The 7,740-nt window shown below is 40.0% G+C and overlaps 1 pseudogene; it reads right to left on the bottom strand.

The window, feature by feature from the left end:
* Positions 1 to 2,810: 2,810 nt before the first annotated feature.
* On the bottom strand, positions 2,811 to 5,725 carry LOC123796669 (olfactory receptor 7A17-like; annotated as a pseudogene).
* Between the last annotated feature and the right edge of the window lie 2,015 nt (positions 5,726 to 7,740).

Below are 7,740 nucleotides of genomic sequence, written 5' to 3' on the forward strand. Positions count from 1 at the left end.
CAGGCGGTAACATCAAAAAAATACAACATCCAATACATGATCCATGAAAGAAAGATTGGACTTCATTAACATTGAAGATGTTGATCTACAAAGAATACTGCCAAGACAATGAGAGGACTAACCACAAACTGGGAGACAATATTTGCAAAAGAGATGTCTGATAAAAGAATATTATCCAAAGCATAGATACGCAACATTAAGAAAACAAACAACTCTATTTAAAAATGGGCCAATATGGCTATAAGAATTTGGCAAAAATCAAAGAAAGCATTCTGTGAGAATGTCTGGCTATATGGAATTCACAATAAAGAGTATTGCCTATTTCATTATTATTTGTAAATTGTGTTATACATCCTTTGTATCAGTGAAACTTACAATAAACCTATGTACATGTAAAAAAAAATAAAAATGGGCCGAAGACCTTAACAAACATTTCCCCGAGGAGGATATAGATGTTCCACATCATATATTCTCAGAGAAATGCAAAGTGAAAGAACAACGAGATGTCCCTACGCCTCTGCTAGAAGAGCCAAAATCCAGAACACCGAAAACACAAATGTTGGTGAGGTTGGGGAGCAGCAGGAAGTCTCATTCACGGCTGGTGGGAACGCAAAAGAGTCCAGCCACTTTGGAAGACAGTTGAAAGCATATTCTTACTGTACCATCCAGCTGTTGTTATTCTTTGTATTTACCTAACGTGGTTGAAAACATTTCTACACAAAAAACGCACATGTATGTTTCTAGTAGCTTTATTCATAATTGCCAAAACTTGGATGCAAACAAGATATCCTTCAATAGGTAAATAGAGAAACTGAGGTACATCAAGAAATGGAATATTATTCAACATTGAACAGAAAAGAAATATCAGGCCATGAAAAGACATGAAGGAAACTGAAATGTCTATTATTAAGTGAAAGAAGCCAATATGAAAAGGCTATATAGTGTATGAGTTTGACTATATGACATTTTGAAGAGGCAAAACTGTGGTGACAGTAAACTTGTCAGTGGTTAACAGGGGTTAATAGGGAAGGAGGGATGAATGGGCACAGAGGATTTTTTTAGGGCAGTGATGTATGATACAACAATAATGGATACATGTCATTATACATTTGTACAATGTATACACCAACAGTGAACCCAAATGTAAACCATGGACTTTGGGTGACGATGTGTCAAGGTAGGCTCATCAATTTTAACTAATGCCCCACTCTGGTGGTGACTATTGATAATGGGGGAGGCTCTGCATACATGGGGGAAGGGATTATATGGGAAATTTCTGAACCTTTTTCTCAATTTTGCTGTGAACCCAAAACTGCTCTAAAAATAAAATCTATTAAAAATAAATAAAAGATTTTATTTATTTATTTGAGAGAGAGATAACAAGAGAGAGCAGAGCAAGAGGGAGGGGCAGAGAGAGAAACAGTCTCCCCGCTGAGCAGGGAGCCCTACATGGGACTTCATCCAAGGACCCTGGGATCATGACCTGAGCTGAGGGCAGGCACTTAATAGACTGAGCCACCCAGGTGCCCAATAGATGAGATTTAAATAATTCTCTGTGCGTCTAAACAAATGTGTGTGAATGTGTTTATTTGAGATAAAGATATATGCACATGCATACACACATATACATACTTACTTACCTAACCTGGAATGTTTCTTTGGGACTCAACAAGGTGCTTCTACAAAAGATGTGACCTAAATCACATGATTGTACAGGAATTCAATCTCTCTAATGAGCTATCCTTTGATCCTGAGGATATATATGGATGATATATAATGGATGATATTGGTTTGTTCAATCATTGCCCATTTTATGGTTATGAAAAATTTAGAGAAGGGATATTTCATTTAGACCAGAGGAAAGAGTCTTATTTCTATGTAGCAGAAAGATGAAGATGATTCAGTAAGACACCATAAACATGCCAACCAATTCTTCACCCCAAGGGGGAAAACCTAATTCTTGTACAGGGACACCAAACTCCATACTTCAGTGAGTATGAGTATTTTATGACAGCATATAATTTCAATTTTTCTTCATCATAGTTAAGATTTTTCCTGGTTCAAAGGCCATATGAAGTTAATATATTTATTCTAATATGTGTTTCTGTGTAGACTCCACTTGGAGACATGTACTTGGTAATCATTTTGGCCATCGTTGTGGTAGGCACGGTGGACACAGCTGGGTAGGAGAACATTCTATAAGAATAATAGACTCATGACTATCCTTTTAGTAAAATAAGAGAAAATTACTTGGGATCATATATCTTCTTTGAGTAGGAAGTATTCTTTTAAAAATATTATTTATTTATTTGAGAGATTGAGAGAGAGAGAGAGAGAGAGAGAGAGAACAACAGCAGGGGAGTGGCAGAGGGAGAGGGAGAAGCAGGCTCCCCACCAAGCAGGGATCTCAATGTGGGGCTTGATCCCAGATGCCAGGATCATGACCCAAGCTGAAGACAGATGCTTAAGTGACTGAGCCACCCAGGTGCCCAAGTAGGAAGTATTCTTAAGAAATCCATGATATTCCATGACATAAATGAGAATTTCCAAATATTTTTGATCAAGCCTGGAAAAAACTTTGAAAAAGTAGGATATGGAGAAAGGGGAAAACAGTATATCAGAGCAGAAGCCTAATAAAGTGAGTTACTTAAATGTATGGAGAAGTTGAATTTAAACAAATGGAAATTCCAGGTAATAAATCGAAGGAGCAGATTCTACTTCCACAGTCTGATCAAAGAATGACAGTTTTTGTTCTGAGGCTGTGAGCACTGCCATCATGGGCAATTCTTCAGCCCCAGGACGATGGGCCCTTACATCACTGGAACCCCAATGATTCCTTTCAGAGCCCTCTTTATGTCTTTGTTCCTCAGGCTGTAGATGAAGGGGTTCAGCATGGGCGTGACCACCGTGTACATCACCGAGGCCACGGCACTTGCGTGGGAGCTCTGGGTAACAGCAGAGCTCAGGTACACACCGAGCATCGTGCAGTAAAATAAGGAGACAACGGAGAGGTGAGACGCACAGGTGGAAAATGCTTTGTACTTGCCCTGAGCTGATGATATTCTGTGTATGGAGCAAACAATCTTAGGATAAGAGTAAAGGATCCCAGCAAAAGGACCCCCACCCAGCAGGACAGCTGAAAAATACATCACCAAATTATTAAGTAAGGTGTCAGAACAGGCAAGTTGGATCATCTGATTGAGTTCACAAAAAAAAGTGTGGGATTTCGAAGTTTGTATAGAAGGACAGCTACAACATCATTAAACTCTGTAACAAGGAAGTCAGGATAGAAATGATCCTAGACACCAGAACCAGGAGTCCACAGAGCTGGGGGTTCATGATGACCGTGTAGTGCAGGGGGTGACAGATGGCCAGGAAGCGGTCATAGGCCATCACACTCAGGAGAAAGACATCTGACACGGCAAAGAGTATGAGGAAATAAATCTGAGTAATGCAGCCTGCATAGGTTATGACTTTGCTCTGAGTCTGGATGTTCCGGAGCAACTTGGGGACGGTGGTGGAGGTGAAACAGATGTCTGCAAAGGACAGGTTGGCCAGGAAGAAGTACATGGGCGTGTGGAGGTGGGAGTCAGAGCTGACGGCCAGGATGAGGAGCAGGTTTCCAAACACAGTGATCAGATACATGGAGAGGAAAAGCCCAAATATCAGGGGTTGCAGTTCTGGGTCCTCTGATAGTCCCAGAAGGTGAGACTCTGAAATTTTTGTATCATTTCCTGGTTCCATGTGGTGGAGGTGACTTCAAGGACAGAAGCAAATAGCATGACTAATTTTCACAAATCTTGTATTACTCTGAGTTTTTAAATGATACTTTAAAAAATTTTTATTCTAGAAATTCACTTTAATATGTTGTGCATGGATATGGTCCCTTTCAGGAGATTCCCTGTGCCACCATAGTTATGGAATTTTTGTTCTAATCACTTTTTTCCCCAAAAAAGGCCATGTATTCTGTAGTTTTAATTTAAAAATTATTCTAAATTTCAGAAATATAAATAAGTTCTGACCACATTTTAGGCATTGTGTAGGTAAGGAGTATAGGGTGGTAAGGAACAAAAGTCCCTATCATTCAATGATGGAGAAAGAATACATTAACAAATAAGAAAATTAAATAGCATTTCAGGTGGTGGCAGGTGGAATGAAGAAAAAGAAAGTGGGAAAAATAGAGAGTGAATAGCTGTTTTCATGGGTATGTAAGCCATTCTGCAAACAAGGTGACAATGGAACACAGACCTCAAGTAAGACAGAGGGGTAGATGAAGGAATATGGGGGAAGTGTGTGCCTGGCAGAGGGAATGGCCAGTGCAAAGGCCCTGAAGAAGGTACTTGTTTCCAATGTTCAAGTCAAAGAATCAAAGCTTCAGGGGAATGAGCCAGAGGGAGACTGAGGAGAGGCACTGTCAGACATGCCGAGGAGGGACATGGCCTCTCTGCTACCTCTGAACGCTCAAGGCACAGGGACTTCCTTGTCCACACTGCCTCTCCCACTGCATTCATCGTGTTGCAAAGACATCCCATGAATTGAACAAGATCCCCTTCTTAATGGTCTTTCTTGATTGAGTTCTGGCCCTGTGTTTTGTCACCTTGGGACTTATGAGTCCTGGCACTCTATTGTGGGGACAGCTCACACTCCACAGTCACACACCCACAGGACACCGTGGCTTCCTGGGTTGTGTTATTCCCCTGTCTTTCTCAGCCCCGCCCTCCTGATTATGCCAGGAATGGATCCAACCCAAGTAGCCAGATCAGTGATCTTTCCCCTGCAAAGTGCAGAAATGCCAATTCTTAAGCCTCCCATGGAAAAAATAATATACATAAATATTAAGAGATATGTGTGTATATATATATATATATTTATAAATATATATATAAAATATATATATATATAATATATATAATATATATATAAAAAATAAATATATATATAAATATATGTATATATATATTTATATTCTACTCCCCCCAAAATGAGCAAAATGATAAACCAACACTTCACAAAAGGAAGTATACAGAAAAAAAACAAGAGTTGGGCATTTTTATATCAAGCATAGAAGGCTTATTTTTCCTGTACTTCCTTCATCATTATTTGGCTGTTTCTTTTGTATGTGGTCTCATAGAGGATGAGGTTAGTTGTTTTCTCCCTTATCTTATGTGGCATCATGTCACTGATATTCTTGGGCTTTGGGTATTGATCTCTCATTTGACATTTCCAAGGGGCACACTCTAATCCTCATTCTGGATTTCATCCACTGAGCAAAGGGGTCCACAGACTGTGCTCTATAATATTGCCCACACCATGACAATTCTATCGTTTTGTACTCAGTAATTTTCTTCCTATCATTCTGTCTTCAGGCATCATATCACACACACATTTATTTCATTGTGCTCTGTCCTCACTGTTATGATACATGATTCAAAAGTGCATGGACCTCACTTTCCTGGTTCACATTTGTTTTTCACCAAGTTATGTGAATATATGTGCTTAATATAAAAAGACCTAAGAATATGAAAAGTTATAGAATTGAAAGAATGAAGGGATCACAAAACCAGGCTACAAAGTAAAATGAGTAGTTTCAAAACAGCTGTCCTCGGTGAATTTGTATGAAAAACCAAATCGAACTGAAATGGGATATAAAATAGCAATCATCAATGATATCAATGTGGATTAATAAGTAAATTGGAAAAAGCCTAGTTATGAAAGAATATAACATGTAATGTTTCCAGAATATTCTGGCCCATGGAAGATCATCAGTTTTTATTTGTTATATGTGTCAGGAATTAGGTCTCAATGTATAAGGACATTTACTACATGGCAAGGTTGTATTTCTGATTCATTGGAAAAGGTTGAATTGCTAAATAAATGCTGGCATATAGGGATATCTATTTGAAAGAATATGAAATCGGTCCCCGTCTCAGATCTTACTAAAACTCAGAGGATTATGAGTGGGGTGTTGGACTTACCTGGCTGGGGTGTCTGACAGGCAGGTCACCATGTGGAAGCCTGAATTCCTCCCTGGACAGCAGGTGATAGAGACTCAAGCTCTGATCTCAGCCGAGACAGCAGGAAGCACTGCAGCATCTGCCCCCGCCAGAATTAGGACCTGGAACAAACAAACAAGAAGCATGGCTCTTCCCTACAGGGTTGCACAGGCTGACAGACTGGAAATGAGGAAGTATTTACAGCTCCCTGTAACTGCTCATTAGGCACACTTCCCTCTTGTGACTCAGGCCTCTACACACATGATTCTCAGGGGGAAAAGTCCACTGGACTGAAAGGATATTTTCCTATTCAATCTCAGTGACCAAAAGACAGGGTTAGAGGTCAAGTGAATCCAGTTTTTGGTGATTTTTTTTCCCTTTTACTCCCTTTCCCTGAACTTGCCCCCTTCTTGATGTGTGAATCTTCTAGTATTTTACCTCACCACCAATTTGTAATTTTCTCCAAGTCTAAGACCTAATAACCTGCCTGGATTAGGTCTCTTTATCTTCAATCATTGACCTGTGGTGGGGACGCAGCCATGCTATCTCCGGACAGGGTCTATTTTTCTTTTCAATAAGGCAAAAAAGTGGATTCTTCTGCTAATTAACCTTGGCCACTACACACATTGGCTTCAAACACATTGACTATCACAATTAGGACTTTCTTACTTTCTACAGTTAAGATCTGTCACTTAGTACTGTGTCATAAAATGGTTGTAATTACAAGGGATGTGTTTAGATCTTTTTATGTACTATAACATTCATTTGTATCTCATAGGGATTGTTTGATTTAATTTCTACGAACATCTTATCCCTGAGGAAGTACATTTATGGACTCCAATCTACATTGCAGACATGGTGCTTGGTGCTGCCTAGTGATCTGTCCACATGGAATATCCGAGTATGTGGTGGCCTTGAGTGTCATTCTTTCAGGATGCTTCTAGTTCTCAAACTCTGTGGCACTGGTTTCAACCGGAAAATAATTTGCCCCTGGGGATGTCTGGTGATGTCTGAAGGGATGCTGCTGAACACCTACAATCCAAAGGAAAGCACCGCCAAATTGTCATCATCCTGCCACAAATGTCAACCATAAAACATGAGAAATCCATCTAGCTCAGCATCTCTCCAACCTCAATGTGCCTGTGAATCCACACAGGTCCCACTACAAAGGCAGGTCTGATCACAGGGCCTGGGTGGCCCAGAGATTCTGCATTTATAGCAAACTCTCGGGTGATGTTGATGTGCAGGTCCTGGTGTGTGGAGCACTCTTGGGTTAGCTAAGCTGTGATCCTCTGTTAGAGGTAGGTGTAGGGAGTTTTTAGGCTTTTGTACCAAATATTGTCATTGCATGAAATTTTGAATTAACCAGGCATTCACTCATTCTTCCGGCTGTGTAAACTCTGTATGTTGCTTTCATAAGTGACCAAGATAATAGACTTATGAAAAAGACTTTGTAGTAGACAGAATACGGCCCTCCCGAATGTGTCCACATCTTAACCCCCAGTACCTTCATGTTTTTTAGATTTTATTTAAATTCAATCTAGTTAACATCTAGTGTATTATTAGTTTCAGGGGTAGTATTTAGTGATTCATCAGTTGTGTATTAAGACCCAGTGCTCATTACATCACGTGGCCTCCTTAAAGTCCATCACCCTCTTACCCCATCTCACCACCTACCTCCCCTCCAGCAACCCTCAGTTTGTTCCCTATAGTTAAGAGTCTGTTTTGTTTCACCTCCCACTCTGTT

This window comes from Ursus americanus, chromosome 14, assembly GCF_024610735.1.
Source record: "Ursus americanus isolate L20-20 chromosome 14, mUrsAme1.1.p, whole genome shotgun sequence".
NCBI lineage: Eukaryota > Metazoa > Chordata > Mammalia > Carnivora > Ursidae > Ursus > Ursus americanus.